The sequence below is a fragment of the Camellia sinensis genome, chromosome 5 (genome assembly GCF_055761805.1).
Source record: "Camellia sinensis isolate YWXY chromosome 5, ASM5576180v1, whole genome shotgun sequence".
Lineage (NCBI taxonomy): Eukaryota > Viridiplantae > Streptophyta > Magnoliopsida > Ericales > Theaceae > Camellia > Camellia sinensis.
The window spans coordinates 98,014,365-98,033,620 of record NC_138965.1 but is presented as its reverse complement, the minus strand read 5'-3'; positions in this window follow the sequence as shown (position 1 = coordinate 98,033,620).

The window sequence follows — 19,256 nt, the reverse complement described above, 5'->3', positions numbered from 1 at the left end:
TTTTGGACTTTTTTAGTAACTTTTTGATTTTTTATCTTTTTTTATGGATGCCAAACTAGCCTTTTGTCTTATTAGCTATTTTAGTCTATTTTGTCTTTTTGTACATTCTAACCCAAAAAGTCAAAACATAGCCTTTGCCAAACACTCCCATAAACATTTGAAATAAATCAATTTTGAAAATTTAGGATTTAAGAATATTAAAATCAATTGATTTTCAAAATTTACACACCATGGATGACACTAAGATTGTTGATTTTGAATAATGCAACAATGAAAAGGTTAATTTAATACTTGGCTTTTTTATTTTTATTTTTTATTTATCCTGTTCGTATAATCATTGGTAAGATGACTTTTTGTTCGTCACATGTTCGAATAATCAAGTTGAACTTTTACACAATGTTTGATTATTTTTATTCAAACAAAACAATTTTGCTCAAATTATTATGGTTGACCAAATTATAAATGTTCATACCTAAAAATTTGAACATTTTAATTCCTTAAGAATTTCATTTCTGAAATTTAATTCAATTCAATAGTTTAATTTGTTTTTGGTATATTTTTTGTTTTTTTTTTAAATAAAAAATAGATGCATTCAACATTTACAAAACAAAAACAAACAAATAACATATAAAATTTAATATATGTTCAACATAATTCTAAACGGGTTAAAGTTGTTTAGCATATAAAGTATGAACATATTTATTTTGTTCAATATAAATATTTTGAACATATTCAATTTGTTCAATTTTATTTTTTTGTACGATGATGTTATGTTCAGACAATTAGAATTTAGCCAAACTCAAAATATAAATTTCGATGGAAGTTGAATCGGTAATCAAATCAAAAGAAGATAGGAAAAATATATCAATGTGAGAGCCAAAGATGTGAACCAAATGTGAGAATGACAATTTTTCAACATCGACAATGCACCGACGAAACAACAGCAAGATGACGGCAAAGATGGAAATCCAAAGCGATGATAATGCACGGGCAAGCCAAATGCAAAACGACGGTGAAGATAGAGATCTAAAATGATGAGAATGCACCGGCCGAACGAAACCCTTCGCCAACGATGGACATCTATGATGTTTTAAAGATGGAGATCTATAGTGCTCTGAAAATGAAGATATTTGGGTGTGGGTTGTGGTTTGTATTCAAACAGACAGGTAGTATGTTACCTTAGTGCTGGTAATGAAAAATTAAGGTGTGGACTAAGATACTTCAAACCCTAAAAATTATTATATATGTACTAAGCAACAGTGTATACTGAATGAGTTAGTATTGTTTAAATAAAATTACCCTTTTCTTAAAAGTCTTTTTTTCAAAATTATATTAAAATATTTTACATTTATGGTCGATCTTATGTAAACGAATCTAAAAGTAAATATATATATATATATATATATTCTAAAATTATAAAAAAAAAAAAAAATCCCAAAATAAGCAAAATGATTCACTATTTTTTTTAATTTTTTTTTAAATTTTTTTAGACTTTTTTATTTGTTTTTTTAAATTTTCATGTTTGTCTTATCGAATTTAATTAAAAAAACCTAACCCTTTTTGAAAAATATTTATAAAAGCAATCACTAAAAACAAAATATAAGTAAAAAAAAAGTCACCAAATAAACCCTAAACATCCATAAAAAGGTGGTTGTTTTGGAAGATTGGTGGGTAAGATAGGATTTGATATTCATTCCATGTAATAGTTTAATATTTGATTCAAAAAAAGTAAGCCAAGACTAAAAGTTGAACCGAACTATCAATCTTTTATTTATGGAATTATTGTGTCCCATTGGATGGGATACAATGGTGGGGTCATTCTATTTACACACGATTACTTGTCTTAGTACACATTATTTACTCAATTCATATCCTATCCAAATTAAAACTTTTAATTTTGTCTCAATACATATTAATAATTTTCAGATAATACTAAACTACCCTCATCTTCTCCAACAAACCCTAACCTTAACCATCGCCGTCAACCACTGCCTCTCACCGGCACCATTCCCTTCTAAGTCTCTCTCAACCTTCCATGGCGGCCGCCCTTCCCCAGCCTCTCTCCCCCTCCCGCCACTGCTTCCTTTTCTCTAACCTCCTTTCCTTTCATCATAACTTCTTTTTGTCAGTCCCTCATTGTTGTCTCTTTCTACTGTCGCCGTTGCAGCTGTAGCTCCCTTTTACCTGCGATTTCTCTATCTCTCTCAATCACAATGACCATCAGCCTTCGCCACCATCATTGCGGGCAATCCCTCCAGTCTTTTATTCCTGACGACAACGCTGCAGCTAGGGCTGTGCACAATACTGCCAAAACCACACCGAATCGCTCATTTCTTCAACTCTAGCGGGTGGGTTGGACGAGTAAAAGTTCCAGGAGTGGCAGGTCGGCGCGAGTGGCGGTTTGCAAATGCCAACCCGCCTAATAAACCGACCCAACCTCGCCTAATTGGTCAGATTTTCCAAATGTATATATATTTACACACACACAATAATTTCTCAATTAAACCTAATTGAACCCAAATATCTCATCTCATTCATCATTGCCATTTGCCACTGCTCTCTATTCTTGTTTCTCTTCCTTACCTTGTCGATCGGCGTTGCCATAGCCTCCTTGCTGTCATTGCCGTTCAAGATCGTGAATCGAGAAAGTTTCTACGATAGCAGTGCGTCGGAGCCTATCTAAGCCGTCATCATAAGGTTCTAGTCTTACTAGTACTATTTAGGGTTTCTGCAATTTGGCTTTTGGAATCAATCTGCTATGCAATTGGCTCAAATTGTTTGATTTCATGTTTAACACCTATTTATTCAAGGTCTTTTCTATAGACAGCTTCTGGATTTTAACATTTTATTATATTTTTGTCTCTCTGCTCTCTCTCTCTCTGCTCACTCTCTCTCTATATATATAACTACTCACTATATCATACAAATTCATTTTCATTCTTATAATTAAATCAATTGAATGAAAAACCATTGCCTTGTTAATTGTTAGAGTCTAACAATAACTGAGAATGAATGAATCAAATTATTTGTCAAACCATAGCCTTGTTAATTATTCATTCTCTCTCTCTCTCTCTCTCTCTATATATATATATATATATATATAAGTGCTCACTGTATCATACAAATTCATTTTCATTCCTATAATTAAATCAATTATTTGTTCATTTTCATCCATTATCCATTATACCAATTTATGTTACTCTCATATTAGTTATTGTTAGACAAATAATTAAATCAATTGCTTAAAGAGCAAAAACACAATCCACTCCAAGTCCATAATATTTTAAAAACACAATCCATAATATTGCTAAAAATTAATTTGAAATAATACATGCTTTCTTAGTTTTAAATATTTTTACTTATTATCATTGTAAATTTTTTATTTTGTAATAGATAACGGACGAGGGAAATACAAATGATGGTTTCTTTGATGGTGGAAACCCTCATACACCAATCCAAGTCCCAACTATAGAATCCACTATTGTTGCTAGTTCTACCACTACCACAATGCCTGCTAAAAATTCTGGTAAAACTCGTCCATGCCCTAATATTAATTTAGATAAAAAGAAATCTAAGGTTTGGGAACACTTCACCTTGATGATTGTGAGCCTGATAAACTTAGGGTTGCTTGTAATTATTGTGGTGAGGATTATGGTGCTCGTGGAAAACAAGATAAGACTAGTAATGCATGGAACTACCTTAAGCATCAATGTATAAAGTCTCCTATTAGGGAAGTGGACAAAAAATCAAAAAACTCTCTTCTGTTAAAAAAGAAGGAGAGGAGAAGGAACATGATGGTCGAATGATTGGATCTCTCAAAGCAATAGGATATGATGAAAAACTTTGTAGAGAAGCACTGACAAAGATGATTATAATTGATGAATTACCTTTTAGGCATGTAGCGAATGAAGGGTTTAGAAATTTTTGTCTAGAAATTTTAGGCATGTAAAAGTTTGCCATGCCTTGATGTTCCAACAAGGTGGAATTCCACCTATTTAATGTTTGAGGTAGTCAAGAAATTCCAAAAAGTTTTTGAGTGTTTAAAAGAGGATGACCCACGATTCAAGTTATTTTTCATGGAGAATAGTGATGAAAATGAAAATGCAAATGAGTATCATGGTGGAAGAGGCAAAGGGAAAGGAAAAAGATTCATTCTATATAAAGAAGAGGATTGGAAGCTAGCTAGAGTCTTTGTGAAATTTTTAAGACTTTTTTTATAATGTGACTTTGCAACTTTCAGGGTCTTTGTATGTAACATCTAATGTTTTTTTTTTTTTTTTCATTAACTTGTATCGGTGCAATCTAAATTAGTTCAATTGAGTAAAAATGGAGATGCAGTGTTGAGTAACATGGCCAATAACCGTTCGTGCCCTCATCACTGAACAAGCATCTACTTCAAACATCGAGTCTTAGACCAAGCTACCTCCCACCAGTCAGCCACGTGAGACCATCGTTGCCCTCCCATCCACAAGGCTACCTCATCTTGGCCCAACAAAAGGCCTTGTACCTCGACTACTTAGGGAGAGACCGAGACATCTGAGGCCGAGGTGCCAGCAACCCAGCCCTCTTAAGGGGCCCGTCGCTCTAGTCAAGCTGACTCTTCTTGTCCCCCGATGTGGGCACCAACCGTGTCCTTCAAAGGCCATGTTGTGACTACAACCAACTCAGTGGCTACTGAAAAAGACCACCAGCTGGTCTTCAACTTGTCCAAAAGCCTGTGCCTTCCAGACGATATAGAAAAGCATAAACACCTGACCGAGCTGAAGGCGATTCGATTCGCCACCAAGTCCTTTGTCTTGGTAAAGTTTGAAGTGCCCATTCAAATTTTGTTTTTACCAGTCTTTTGGTACGGTTTAGTTGACCACTTCATATGCCTCGTAGGCCGTATAGAAAAGCCACGTTGCTCACCAACAGGTTATTGAGTTATGAAAAATGGCCAAGGCGGCCATTGCTGATGTGGACTCCAAAGATGCCAAGCTAAAGGCCTTAAAGACAACTTTGGCCAAGCTGAGTGTCGAGAAAGAAAAGACAAGCAGAAAGCCCTGGCTGAGAAAAAAGACCGCTACTTGCGCAAACTTGCAAAGATTGAAAAGAAAAAGGATGCCAATATCAAAGAGTTGCAGAAAAAGATGGAGGATGCTGAGGATCGGGGTTATAAGGAACGCAAGGACACCTATGTCCAGTAATGTGAGACGGCCTTTTTTAAGTGCAGCTAGAAAACGGCGGCGGAAAAGCTCGGCCAGACGCATGACTCTGTAGTTTTCCTTAATCCCCCTCCCTATTACATACCAAGCTATATGATGGATTACGCGAATGTCATTCAATAAAAATTCTTAGAAGTGGAAGAGGGGAGCTCAATGCTGAACAATATTCCAGATCTTTCTATTCGATCGGAGGTGCCTGACCAGATCGAACCAAGTCTGGTTGTCGAAGAAGGCATGACCGACCTAACCATAGAGGATGGTATCAGAGCCGACCTAGTAGGCGTGAAGTCAGTACTAGTGCTGATGCCGAACTGGATGATCTATTTGCCTTACCGGGATGAAACTATGCATTTTCTTACTTTTTTCTTTTGCAATGTAACCGGATTATATGCTCCTCCTCTTGTAATCACTCCGTTTAGCATTGAAATTTTTTTGAACTTTTTGCACGTTCATCGTGTTTTTCTTCAAATGTTTCACACCATTCTTAATGTATGTTCTATCAGGCTAACTAGCTCGGCCTAACTTGACCCTGCAAACCTCATTTGGCCGAGATGATTATCTCGGATAAAGAGTTCAAAAAGTTGTTGTTCAAACATGCCAACCTCATTTGGCTGAGATAAACATCTCGGTCAAAGAGTGTAAAAATGTATTGGTCAAACCTACCAACTTTCTTTAGCCTAGATATTCATCTTGGCTAAAGAGTGCAAAAAGTGTGTTGGTCAAACCTGCTAACCTTTTTTAGCCTAAATAATCATCTTGGCTAAAGAGTCCAAAAATGTACTGGTCAAACCTGCCAACCTTCTTTATCCTAAATACTCATCTCGGCTAAAGAGTGCAAAAAATGTATTGGTCAAACCTGCCAACCTTCTTTAGCCTAGATAATTATCTCGACTAAACAGTGCAAAAATGTATTGGTAAACCTACCAACCTTCTTTAGCCTAGATACTCATCTTGGCTAGAGAGTGCAAAAAATGTGTTGGTCAAACCTGTCAACCTTCTTTAGCCTAGATACTCATCTCGGTTAAAGAGTGTAAAAAAGGTATTGGTCAAACCTGTCAACCTTCTTTAGCCTAGATACTCATTTTGGCTAGAGAGTCCAAAAATGTGTTGGTCAAACCTGCCAACCAACTTTGCCCCCAGTCATGCGAAGATGTTTACAAGCAGAATAAATACAAGTACTAAAAAAAAAAAAAATTGTACCGAAAAAAATGTATACTTATTTTATTGAATGTCAAAGAAAATTACAAGTGCAAAAAAGCTAAAAATAGAATATGTTGGGATTGGCCGTGTTCCATGGCCTTGGGATAGCTCGGTGTAGACACTCCATTTTTGACCGCCCTTAAGACTTGGGCACATTATTCCGAACACCCGATGATGGAAACTACACTGTGTAATCTTTTGAATTCTCAACGAAGAAATTTGGATTCAAGCTCTAATCCCAAACCTTGCACCCCATTTTGGCCAAACTATTTTAGACCTTAAAACCCTCGTTTCCCAAATATTTTTTTTTCCAATTGCTTCTACGATGTTCCGAGGCTCGTATTTCGTTTAAAATATTGCACTTTTCGGTAAACCAAGTAAGGACGAAGTGGACATACATGGAAGGGAGGTGAACTCTTTGAAAAAGCTTTAAAAACATCATATTTATAGGTTTGTATTTGAAGGAAATAGGAGGGGACGGAAGAAAACTAATTTAGGAAGAAGTTAAGCATCAAACCGTTAAGAAAGAATGAGCATCCTTCACTAAATTATGCATATCTCTTTGAACACTTAGAATTTAGATATGAGGCCACCATCATTGGAAAGTAGACTTTTGGGGATTCAATTTAGACACAAGAATCACCTAAAATCGAGTCCGGATAAGGGAAATATGCCCATTTCAAGTCAGGCCCTGAAATGTAGATTTTTAGACCTAGTCGGGTCCATTTAGGCCCAGTTGAGCCTCAACAAAAACTTTTCCAGACTTGCTTTTTAGGCCTTGCCGTGGGCTTTGGGGCCTAGACGGGTCTCAGTGGCGAGAAACAAGACAGTTGGCGAGAATTCACCAACTGTTATCTTTTGAAGATATTTTTGACCATATTGGCTCAAATTCTATAAATAGGACCTCTTCCTTCAGAATTCAAGGTTAGCAAAATTTCCAAAAGCTTTAAAGAGCTAAATAGACCTCTTTCTAACTTCCTTCCTCCTTTGACCCTCAAACCTTCTTTAGCTATACATACACAATACATACACCATTAGAACTTGTTCTTGAAGCTTTTGTTGAAGTTTCAAACCATATTTCATAAAACTTGAGGGTGTTGGAATCAAGTTTGTTTAACTACAAGAATCCTCTCTTTCAAGAGGCATAACTTTTGCATCTTCTTCCTTGTTTCCCTTTTAATGTTTTCCTCTCTTTTACATGCTTTGTACATTGTTTTGGGACTGTTTTGTGGGCTAAAATTTGTGATTTAAGAGCTATTAAAGGCGGAGGGGTTAACCACCCTTCCTTGAACCTTATTCTAAGCTTATGTCCTTGTGTTTCCCACTTATTTCTCTTATATTAGCCACTGTTTTGGGGCTTTTTTTGGACTGTTTTTGGATTATTTTCAGAGGCTAAAATATGGTTTAGAAGTCCTAAAAGTGGAGGGGTTAGCCACCCCTCCTTAGGTTTGCTTACTAGCTTTGTATCTCTTTGTTTTTGCCTATCTTTTTGTGCTCTTTTAACATGGTTTTAGCTACTATTTTTTACACTTTAGGGCTGTTTTAGGGTTGTTTTAATTTATTTAAATAGTTTATGCTTTGACTATTATGATTGTTGCGTTGTAAGTTCTCATAGCTTTGGTTGTTTAGGCCTTAGACACTGAGTCATTTGAGTTGATAGCTCTTTCTTACTTAATTCCATGTAAAGAGTCTCACTTGTGTAGTAAATCAACCTTGCATAATCATTTCTGCAACCCTCCTTCTTTCTTGGTTTTTTTTTTCTTTTTGAGAGTTGTTTCAACCGAATATTATTTAAACATGAGAAAGATACATACAATGCTAAATGGTTTAATCTCTTCGAAGGTTCATTATCTGGGCATTACGTCTCTCTAATGTCGAAAACAACTTCTCGTTTGACACTTCTCTCCTTTTAGTGGACGTAACTCTCATTATTGAACAAATTGATTAAGTAATGGAAAGGTAAATCAAAAAGGATTAATAAAATTGGCTTAAAATGAACCAACCAACGTAAAGAAAATAAGTTGTATTGCTTGGGTTCGGCTGGTCATTATGCTGAGTCTATTGTGTCAAGAGTTGTCACATGTTAATTCAAGGTGTTTTGAAGACCCTTGAAGTATCTTTACTCCCCTCTTTTAAGCTCACTCCATGACAAAGAGAAGGGGTGGTTATTTTTCATTGCATTCATTGAATTTTGTCCAAATCGTCGCCGAAATCATTAAGCAAGCAAATTGCTCATTGATGGTTTTGGAAACGACTCCATCCTTTTCTTGAGGCTTTTTACGACAGAGAAGTGTGAGAGGGACAAATAGAGCTCAAAAAATTTTGTCTGCACCGTTTTTACCTCAGAACACAAAAACAGAATTTTGTATAAAATTAAGGCACGACCGGCCTTATTTGGGCCCGACCGAGCTTCATTGGGGGCCGGCCAGCTATCAATGTTTGGTAAGGCAGTGTGTTTTGTAGAAGCAGAGGACAGTGACTGAAGGTGAAACAAGACAGATTCCAAGGAAGGCAGACAAAGTTACTTCTGAAATCGCTACGAGCATGCCGTCCTTGTACTTCCATTGTAAATTGTAAATTAGTGATCTCAATATTGTTGTAATTATTATCATCGTAATTAATATTGTTGTAGTAATGATTTGTTTGATGGTTAGCTTATTTTGTTGTAATAAATTAGCTAGTTAGTTACTTATTCATTCATTCGGTTTTGTAATAATTAGTTTAATCAGACTCTCAGACATTGATTTGCACCCTTTTGCACGAGGGCGAATATTTAATAATGCGTTTATCTTTTAACCCCACGTCTTTCTCCCTTTTACATCTTTGCTTATGATGTTTAGTATAGAACATCATTTTTCAAATTAGCATTTTATAATTAGCATCCATCGTCTCGCACGCATTAGGGTTCGGCTCATCATACTAACCTAATGTCAAAATTCGAATTCATTGCTTGAATACGTGCTTTATCGCATATCTTGAATGGAATCATATGTCACGCTCATAGCCGAACCTATTAAAATTACATAATGTGTGCGTTGCATTTAGTCATATTGCACTAATTAGGAGCATACATATTTTTCTAATTATTTTGCTTTGTTTTGGCTCGGAGTACTAGGTGAGCAACTTTGAGTTTTAGTATCTTGCATCGAATGTTTGTGTTGCCATGCCAAGCATACTTCCATGAGGCTAATTGCTTAAATGATATAACTGTTTGAATGCCTGTGGATGAAGGCTAATTGCTTAAAATTGGGACAAATTAATTAATGTGCATACAAACTCACCTTTTCAAAGTGACAAGTATCAAAAAAACAATTTTTCAAGCAATCATGAAATCAAAATGGCCCAATTTTTGCAAATTAGTCTATAATTATGTGTGTCACATAGTAATGTTAGTCTAATAAAACCGGAATAAGAGCATATAATATAAATAAAAAACACATCATGATTAGTAGAAGTTGATGTTTGATCGGACGAGTGGGGTGCTTAATTCATGACCTTCCCCTCATGTACCTAAGTTCTCGAGCCGAGACACTTTGGTGATGACAGATAAGTGGCTTTTGGCACGAGTCTCGGGTTTCCTAAATTTTTCAAAAATATTTAGGTGGTGACTCTGAAGTCTGGCAAAACAGTCCATTTTTGGCATTTGATTCAAACATCAATTTTTCAAAAGAATTTCTGGATTTGGACTATTTTTGTGTTTTCACTGTTTCACATTGCACTTGTAAAATCAGATTCAGAACCACGGGAGTCCGAACTGTAGGGCTAGTCGTATCCTAAAGGAGCGCGAAAAGCAAGCCACAGTTTCTGGTGACTCTGCTGGGGATTTAGAGAACGTGACTTGAAATTCATGATGTGAAATTTTATCTACCTATATATGTTTTTTGCTTTGCATTTGTATTTGTTACTTTAAGTCACTGTGTTTTCTATATGCTATTCTTGGACGGTTTGCCGGAGGCTTGACCAAAAGCTTGCCAAAAGGCTGATTGATCATGGACTCTGCCATGTTGGAAACACAACTCTTAGATCTGAATTACCGCTTTATCGTTTGATCCTCCTTTCACTTCTTAATGTCAGGTGTGAGAGGTATATTAGGTAGTCTTGCTGAGTACCTCTTTTGACCAATCGGCCTAACTACTTACAGTCAGCCTTAGTGACTTTTCAAACATAGGATAGGATGCCCTCCTATTTACTAGGCTATTGTGATACCGTTTGTTTGAATAGTTTAGGACAGGGAAGCCCTAACCTCTTATAGGGGTGTTTTGAGTGCTTTTGTGCAAAATGTGAAATGTTTGAAAGTCTTTGATGCAATCCTAGGAGAGTCTTAATCTTGAGTAGGTTCCTTTCAAACCTTGAGGGTCAAATCAGAATCAAAATTTGGGTCAAAATCTAGGGGTTTGTGTTTGATATAGTGGAAAAATATCGAAACTCGAACTAGAGCCAAGGCCAAAATTTCTATCTTACTTTATTGTGACTAGCATGCCCGGTATCTTGATTTGATGAGGCATTTGTTTTTAATGCTAGGTTTGTCTAAGCCAAAGAAGGAGTTATACCCAACTCAGCAAAGGCCAAGCCCAATCCGACCTAGAAAGCCTTAACCCATCACAATCGATCCAAACCCAGAAAAAAAAAAAAAACCTACTCAACAAAGGTCCAGTCCATATAATCCCCAAAGGCCAGCTCAGAAAAGATCCATCTAATACCAAAAAACCCATTCTAAAAAAACCCAATCCAGTCAAACCTGTTTAGACTAATCTAGTTCAGATACATTAAGTATAAACCAGGTCAAAATCTTTGTTAGTCAGCTCTTAGGTTAACCATCTATTTTCCTGATTGCCAACATTAGCAGACTCGTGATGGCTCAGAGTCCAGAAGAAGTTATGGCCATGATAAATGCCCTAAACTAAGGAATTGCCATGCAGGATAAAACCAATGCTGAAATGCAATGCCCATTTGGGGCATCTATTACACATTCAATCCCGGGCCCCTAGCCGAACTTTGACCCACTTCCACCAGCTGAAGATTTGCAAGGCCCAGATCCTCGAGAAGGGCTGGCTCAGGCTCGGGTTTTCAAGCCCTTGGTGCTGCCTAATGAGGGCCTTTTTTCCCTTGATATTCATGAGCTTGACCCGACTTTGTTAAAATTTGCTAACCTTGAGAAGCAATTCAAAAGGGCACAAGGACTTAACTCCATTCCCGACATTGAGGATGGGTACATCGACGCTGTCGTACGGCTCCCAGACAGGTTCAAAATGCCATCCATTGACCGTTTCGACGGGTCTGAAGATCCAATGGTACATATTTGACTTTTCTTGGACGTCCTGAAACTAATGGGTCTATCTAAGCCTCGAAAACTCTCTCTGTATGGAAGAACCCTGTCGGGTATAACAGCTACTTAGTACACCAAGTTGGAGGATAAAGTGCAGCAAAATTGGGAAGATTTGGCTGAGGCATTTGTCAATCAGCATTCTTACAATACCCAAATTGAAATGACCACCCAAGAGCTTAAAGCAACCCATCAAAATCCTAAAGAACCCTTTGTGAAATTTGTTGCAAGGTGGAGAGCAAAGGCAACACAAATGACAAATTGACCTTCTGAGAGGGACCAAGTGCGGATATTGATGCAAAACCTTGAGCCAAATATGTTAGAAAAGTTAATAGTCGTTCCACTATTCACTTTCAAAAATTTGCATGAATTAGGGATTCAGATTGAAAATGCATTCAATAAAGGGATTATTCCCAGAACAAGCAAATCAACAATGAGGGTGTTTCCAAGAATATCAATGCTAGCAGTAGCACTATTTCTAAACCCACTGAAATCAATACTGTTGCCAACCCACAAACTGCCGACCCTTTTGCCAATACCAACCTACAAATAGCCGGCCCAACCCAAGCTCAAGGCAGAACTTTCACCTCCCTCCATATGAGCCTAACTAGTGCACTAACAGTCCTGATGGAAAGAGGGTATCTCAAACCCCTTTATCCCCAATCTCTTCCTGACCTACTCCCTGATAGACATAACCCCACCAAATACTGTGCGTACCCTCAGTAGCGCGGTCATGGCACTGATCATTGCTACTACCTTCGTCATGAGATTCAGAATCTCATCGATAACCATATAATAGCTCCACCTCAAGAACCCAATGTTACCACCAACTCACTTTCCATCCATGACCAAGTACCTCATCATCACCGTAACCTCATCTATACACTACCACCTACCTTCAACCCCAGCATATACATCACCCCAACCCATTTACCCAAGCCTGAGGTGTTCATTCTAGAAAGCACTGATTTGTGCATGATGGATACACCCACTCCGATTCGGACACATCAAGAGTGCCAAATGGTCGAACCCACTACAGCTGAGATGTTGAGAATGATTGAAGACCTTCAAGGAACAGTGGCAGATTTGACATTTGGGGTTTCAACCACATCAAAGGATTCTCCTATCAAAAGCTAAAGGTGGAATGGGCCAATCAAAAGCTAATAGGCCTTGCTTAGATATAGCTATCCGACTCTTTGACATAGTTGAGACAAGTGGCAAGAACAAGGCCAAGGCAAGTATTGATCCATATGCAAATCTTCGGTGGGCTATTGAGACTTTAAAGGTCAAAGGGTTGAACAAGCAGCAAGTGCTCGCAGTTGTTGTAAAAATTGTGGATGACTCGTTTATCGCTCAGGTTGATAGCATTTTGAATCAAGGGCAAACAATGAAAATGGATGTTTTACCAGAAACACCCATCCTAAGTCCAATCCCAAGCTCATAAATATCCAGCCAACACCCGCCAACCCATTTGCCAATGTTTCTAAACCTGGTGTTTCCTCCTCTCAAAAAATGAGCTTTCACCCATCTCCATATGCGCCCAACTCTTGCCTTGAAGGTACTGATGGAGAAAGGGTATCTCAAACTACTCAATCCTCGACCTCTCCTTAACCCTTCCCACCAAGACATGACCCTACCCAATATTGCGCATTCTATCAACAGTACAGTCATCATACTAATCGTTGTTTTTGCCTTCGCCATAAAATTCAAGACTTGATTGACAATAAGGTCATCACCCCACTAAAACCCAAAGATGTCAATAAACCTCTCTCTAACTGTAATAGATTGCTACCCCATAACATAAATCCCATCCATGGCTTGATAACAACCAACCTTGACCCCAACTAGTACAGTCAAGGAGATGTGCGGGGATAATTGGGGTAATTGTGAGGCTCAATCTGTGAGACTCAGTACGGAAGCCTGAAATCAATCCTACTAGGTGTGGATGTTAATGCTGACTTAAAGGCAGGTTTGGACCCTCCCGTGGGCTACTTGAAGTTGTTTTTGAATTCTGCAGATGGACTTGGAGAGTGAAAACCCCTTTTGTTTCAAGGGTACTAATCTTGTTTTGAGTTATTTTCTTATAAATAGTTGAGTTGTGTATTGAGTTGTGAGTTTATTTTCTTTGTCTTTTCTTGCGTTGTTACGTCAGTTGAGTCTTTTCCTTTGAGTCGCTCTTGTGTACCCTTAGGTCTTCGTTGTTTTTAATAAGAAGGCATAAGTTAAGTTTTTAATCATTTTGTTGTGCTTACAATAATGCATGTGTGACCTTGTTAAGTAATAAAAATAGAAAAAGCTTTGAAATTATTTTTTGAATGAGATACTGTTAATAAGCTCGAGTGTCGAGAAGGATCCCCTGAATGGTTTGAGTGAATTCTGACTTATCGGTGTAAAGTCGTTCACGATTTCAAAATTTTAAATTGTTTCTTTTACAAACTTGCGAAGATAAATTCAGAATTGTGTGGGGTATTCTACACTATCCTGGGGTTTTTCTTCACCTTGGTGATCATTTTGGCAAAGCGCAAGACAATTTTCAGACCTCACAATCATAGAATTTCTTCCCCTGGTGTTTTTATTACTTCAAAAGGAAATGGAGAAAAGATATCAAAAGAAAAAAAAAAAGAAAGGAAAAAAGAAAAAAATAAAAGAAAAAAGAAAAAAGAAAAAAAGAAAAGAAAAAGAAAGAAAAGAAAAAAGGTCAACCATCAAGCAAGGGGTATCCATTGGAATGAAATCCAATCAACTGTGAGGAAGGAAACTTTTATCTAAATCCGGGAAAGCTAATGCGAGGAAGTACCACATTGCAAAAAGAACCAACTCTTAAAATGGAGCAAAAAAAAAGAAAAAAGAAAAGAAGGCATGCATAAAAGAATGGAGAGCCAAGCTCAAATAAAGGTGAAGCCAATTCTAGTGTTAGGGCAAGGATGGCTATTGATCAAATTCACCACAAATGTTGTAACGCTATCCATGAGAGGCTCGCTAGGCCAAAAACCTAAAAGGGCGACCTAGGCAAAAGTTAGAGCATGAAAAATGAGAAATCAAATAAATATAGCTAGCAAGGTTGAAAACCCCGAAGGGGCGATTTTGGCAAAAGTTAGAGCGCAAAAGAAGAATGTCAACACTTGAGTGAACCTCAACCATGAACTACGTTGACCTGATTCCCATTTTTAAGATATGTAGGCAACTTCATCCTGAAGTGCAATCTCAACCACATCCATCTCGACCTGATCACTTGCCCAATGCATGTCATCAATTTCGCATCAATCCATGAGTTACACCGACTACTACACATACTTGCGTTGGGTAAGAAAGAACTAGCTTGAATCAACAAGTGGAGCAATTTTCAATACTTAAACTTATCAGTAAAACCTCTAACTTGAAAAAAAAAGGGGAATCAAAATTGATTTCTAAAGAGAACATAAGTAAAACTAGGGGCCCTATAAATGATCAGTCACCTTGAGTCTTTTTCTGCTTTTGGGTCAGTTGTGTCATGCCTAGTGTTTGTTTTAGTCTGCGTTATTCATCAAGTCGTCATAGCGTGTTTGTCGCTCAAAAGTGCTATTCATCGAGTCGTTATAGCGTGTCTGTCGCTCAAAAGTGCTCTTCATCGAGTCACCATAGTGTGTTTGTCGCTCAAAGTTCAACAAAGTGGCATCGCCAAAATTCCATACACGAGTGTTCACTCTGAACTAAAAACAAGCCCATGTGGGGAATTCATAAACGAGCTGAGAGTGCCCATACAAGGGCATTGCGCATTCATGATCATTGCAAAGTATATGTGAGGAATCTGTCACTACTTTGGGGGAAAATGGAGTAGATTCTCAACATGCTGGGACAGAAGAGAAGCATCAGTTTGATTAGTTGGCAACTGTTCCAAGGTCTGATGATCCCCCTTACATGTGCCTGCATAATGTTGAAAAAAGTGGCCAGTGACTAGACACTAGGGGCACTTTTCAGTACGTTTGATCGGGTCATCCATCGAACAAGGGGCATGAACCTAACCTTTCTCTCAATCCGCTCAGAGCCATTTATCAGGCACTTTCCCCTGGAATTAGGTGAGCTCACCCCCATGAAGATTCTGATATGATTCAACTCTCGAAAGTTGTCTCCGACCATTTCAAAACTCTCTTGGGATTTCCATTTTCCCCTCTGATTAATACATGTGCTTTGGATTATGCATACATGCTCATACATTCTAGGTGAGTTGAATTGCATGATTGGTTGCTCTTGTTTCGTTGAGTTACTTTCCGCAGTGTTTTTTAATTACATTTCAATAAATTGTGGCAAGTTGATTTCAAATAAATTGTGGCAAGTTACCCTGCACTCATTTCATAAGGTGCATGACACATTACTTTGAGTACTACTCATTTCTCTCCACATACCATGTATCTTTCAATTTGTATCGCATTGTTTTGTGCACCTTTAGTTTGCACTGTTTTGTGCATTCACCTTGAGTTCGAACTGTTTTGTACACCTTGCATCGCACTATTTTGTGCATTCATATATCTTCACTTTGTATCGCACTGTTTTGTGCACCTTATCTCGCACTATTCTATGCACCTTGTGTTGCACTATTTTGTGCATCTTGCATCGCACTATTTTGTGCATTCGTACATCTGTCCCTTGCATCGTACTATTTTATGCACCTTAAGTTCGCACTGTTATATGCACCTTGCATCGCACTATTTTGTGCACTTTGTATCGCACTATTTTGCGCATTCACCTTGAGTTCGCACTGTTTTGTGCACCTTGTATCACACTATTTTGTGCACTTTGCATTGCACTATTTTGTGCATTCACCTTGTATTGCACTATTTTGTGCACCCAAAGTATTGTTTTGTGCATTCTACCTTGTATCGCACTGTTTTGTGCACCTTGTATCGCACTGTCTTGTACACCCACCGCACTGTCTCGTGCATTCGTTTACATCGCACTATTTTGTGCACCTCACCCGCACTGTCTTGTGCACTCACTGGGTGTAGGAGACCTTAAATCCTCTAAAGGCGTAATTCCTTTGGTGTTTGTCCTGCCCGAACGATTTTAAGTGGTATGGTATAGCCACCTGACTGTGTTTGTTGTGAGTTCCTAGGAGATCAATTGAGATCGTGGAAACTAGAGTTCGAATGGCAACACTTAGAACACAAAGGTTTGGAATTTTTGAGACTAAAGTTTGGTTTAAATACCCAGGGGTGTATCCTCAGCTTGAAATTTGTATAGCAGCCCCATAGGTTGAGGTAGCTTGTATGTGCCTCAATTCTGGATACTGAGCCAACCTAATTTGTCACCCTATTGGAGAATAGGGAAAGTTGCAAACATAGCGAGGGAGAAAAGTAGATGAAGAAGAAGTGGAAGATCCCCAACAGCATGAGGTGAGTCCTCGCAAATTACCCCTATAAGGCACTTCAATTTCCTAGCTGCTACATCATATTCATCATCTAGTGTCATCTATTACATTGCATATTACCTCTATCGCATTGCATATAGTCTATCACATGCATCTACTCCACTTTCCATTACATCTATTACAATATACCATTTTATCACCTGCATCCTTTCTATGTTAAGCTTAGTTTGGCATATGCTCATACCTTTCTCTCGTTGAAACATGGTTCTGTTATGTGTAAGTACCCATGCTGTGCTGGGGCCAGTATTGAGGGTGTCGGCACCTTTTCTGTGTTAGACGTGGTTTGTTTGTGTCCATGCCTTTTCTAGGTAAGACGTAGTTGTAGACACCCCATTTTTGACTGCCCTTATGACTTGAGCGCTTTATTCTGAACACTCGATGATGAAAATACATTGTGCAATCTTTTGAATTTTAAGCGAAGAAATTGGATTCAAGATCTAATCCCAAACCTTATATCCCATTTTGGCCAAACTATTTTAGACCTTAAACCATCTTTTCAAAATATTTTTCCAAATGCTTCTACGATATTCCGAGGCTTGCATTTTGTTTAAAACATTGCACTTTTCGGTAAACCGAGTAAGGACAAATGGGAAATAAATGGAAGGGAGGTGAACTCTTTGAAAAATCTTTCAAAACATTTTATTTATAGGTTTGGAGTTGAAGGAAATACGAGGGGAGAGAAGAAAAATAGCTTAGGAAGAAGTTGAGCATCAAACCGTTGAGTAAGAATGAGCAATCTTCACTAAATTAGGCATATCTCTCTGACCATTTAGAATTTAGATGTGAGGCCACCATCATTGGAAAGTAGACTTTTGTGACTTCAATTTAGACTCAATAATCACCGAAAATCAAGTCCGGATGAAGGAGATATGCCCGTTTGAAATCGAACTTAAAATGTAGATTTTTAGACCCAGCCGGGTCCAGTTTGAACTGGCCGTGTCTTATTTAGGCCCGGCCGGGCCTCAATGAAAACTTTTCCAGACTTGTTTTTTAGGCCCGACTGGGTCTTAATGGTGCCAAACAAACAGCTAGCGAGAATTGAACAAATATTTTTGTTTGAAGATATTTTTGACCATTTTGACTCAAATTCTATAAATAGGACCTTTTCTTTCAGAATTCAAGGTGAACAGAATTTCCAAAAGCTTTGAAGAGCTAAATAGACCTCCTTCCACCTTTCTTCTTCCTTTGACCCTCAAACCTTCTTTAGCTATACATACACAATACATACACCATTAAAGCTTGTTCTTGAAGCTTTTGTTAAAGTTTCAAACCATATTTCATAAAACTTGAGGGTGTTGGAATCAAGTTTATTTAACTACAAGCATCCTCTCTTTCAAGAGGTATAACTTTTGCATCTTCTTCCTTATTTCTTTTTCTCCTTTTCTTTCTTTTACATGCTTTGTACACTGTTTTGGGATTGTTTTGTGGGCTGAAATTTGTAATTTAAGAGCTATTAAAGGCGAAGGGGTTAACCACCCTTCCTTGAACCTTATTCCAAGCTTATATCCTTATGTTTCCCACTTATTTCTCTGATTTTAGCCATTGTTTTGGGACTTTTTTTGGGCTATTTGTGGACTATTTTTAGAGGCTAAAATATGGTTTAGAAGTCCCAAAAGTGGAGGGGTTAGCCACCCCTCTTTAGGTTTGCTTACTAGCTTTGTATCTTTTTGTTTTTGCCTATCTTTTGTGCTCTTTTAACATGATTTTATCTACCATTTTTTACACTTTAGGGGCTGTTTTAGGGTTATTTTAATTTATTTAAATAGTTTATGCTTTGAATATTATGATTGTTGTGTTGTAAGTCCTCATGGCTTTTGTTGTTTAGGCCTTAGACACCGAGTCATTTGAGTTGATAGCTCTTTCTTACTTAATTCCATGTAAAGAGTCTCACTTGTGTAGTAAATAAACCTTGCATAATCATTTCTGTAACTTTCCTTCTTTTTTGGTTTTTCTTTTTTTTTTGAGAGTTGATTCAACTGAATGTTGCTTAAACATGAGAAAGATATATACAATGCTAAATGGTTTAATCTCTTCGGAGGTTCATTATTAGGGCATTACGTCTCTCTAATGTCAAAAATAACTTCTCGTTTGACGCTTCTCTCTTTTTAGTGGACGTAACTCTCAT